The sequence below is a fragment of the Echinops telfairi genome, unplaced genomic scaffold (assembly GCF_000313985.2).
Source record: "Echinops telfairi isolate 266 unplaced genomic scaffold, ASM31398v2 ScPeMD7_7;HRSCAF=31, whole genome shotgun sequence".
Lineage (NCBI taxonomy): Eukaryota > Metazoa > Chordata > Mammalia > Afrosoricida > Tenrecidae > Echinops > Echinops telfairi.
The window spans coordinates 25,441,538-25,443,333 of record NW_022103904.1 but is presented as its reverse complement, the minus strand read 5'-3'; positions in this window follow the sequence as shown (position 1 = coordinate 25,443,333).

Sequence of the window (1,796 nt, the reverse complement as noted above, 5' to 3'; positions counted from 1 at the left end):
AGTCCATCAATCCGGTAATATTCCAGAAGTCCCTCATCAGACTCATGCAGTCACAAGCATGGGTGCAAAATGCAGGAACATCACAGGTTGGTCCAGGGTGCTTAGTTGTGTGGGTCCAATGGCGGTGGAAGCATCAGCTCTCGAGTAGCCAGCCATCTGGAAGATGAAGGCAGAGAGAGAAGGGGAGGGTCCCAGGACCCCCTCATGAGAAGACCGCGCTCACAGGGAGGCACCATCAGGCTGTGACCTGATGGACAGGTTGAATACCGTCCCTACACTTTTATATATCCTCAGGTTGACATGACATTATATAACGACCACGCGCTTACAAAGTTCCCTTGCTGTCGAGAAGATACACCCGTCCTAGAGTTTGTGTGTGGGCACCGTGACATGGAGGAGTGCGCCTCCTCACCCTCCTTTCCGAAGCGTTGCTCCTCCACTGTGAACTCCCGCGTTGCTGGTCTCATCTTTAGAGCTACTATCTGGGCTTTTTTTTTTTAGGCTCCTGCAAAATTATTTCCTCAGGAGCTTTCCCCTATTTTTCTTGACTAAACTCACTGGCAGTGTTGAGAAAAGAGGAGAGCCCCAGTGACTAGATGGACATCGGGAGCCCCAAGTCCCAGTCTCGACTCTCAGTCTCCCCTTCCCTCCCCTCCCCTTCCCTCATGTGTCAAAGGGGACTGGGTGTGTGTGTAATGGTTTCAGGAGGTCTGGAGCCTGGCTGATTTTATCTTCCCAGGCCTGCAGACTGAGACAAGATAAATGAGATTTTCCCAAAGCAGGAACTCCTAATGCTTTGCTTCTTTTAATTTTGGTTAGATATACACAAAAACTAAGTACAATAGTGTATACAATTAAAAAAAAAACCCCTCCTATTCAGATAATCCTTTCTAACAATTTAAATTTTATTTTATTATGGTGGAATATGTAAAATATAAGAACAATAAATAATATACATATTTAATAAGTATACCATAATGTATAAAATATATAGCCATACAAGTAATGTAATATACAAATCTATAATATATAAAATGTAATGTATTACATTTATATTACATTATATTTTTATAATGCATTATATTATGTAAATATATATTCCACCACAATAAAATATAAAACTTAAAAACGAATATATATATAGCTCACATTTTGACTCAGTGACAATTACATTCTTATACTGTACAATGATCACTACTATCCATTTCCAACGTTTTCATCATGTTTAACAGGAACTTGGGGCTCCTGAAGTAATACCCTCTCCGTCTTCCCTTCCCACCACTCCTGGCTGGTAGCCATGAATAAACTTTGGCCTCTAAGCATTTGCCTGAGTAGTATCACTTTTTATTTTATTTAGTATTAATCATTATATTGGGAATCTTAACATCTTATAACAATCCAGCATTCAATTGTATTAAACATACTTGTGCATATGTTGCTATCAACATTTCCAAAACCTTTCTACTTGATATCAGCTCCTTTTTTCCCCTCAGTATCACTTTAATTGTAATTCTGTTTGCATTTCAGCTAGAGTTCTAGTTCTTTGGATGAGTCCCTATTTATGTTGGCTTTTGTCCATGTGTCCCGGGTGTGAACTGTCTACTTGGTAATGCCCAAATCGCTTCACATCTTCAATCATCTTTTCATTAGGGACCTGGATCTGGAAGCATTCACCCGGCGGGCCTCATGTGGCCCGTGGGCAGTAGTTTGAGGATGCCTGGCTTAATGCATTGGCCCTTTAAAATGCTCTTTTTTTTTAACTGCAGATTTAACTGGATACTTAGAATGAATACTTA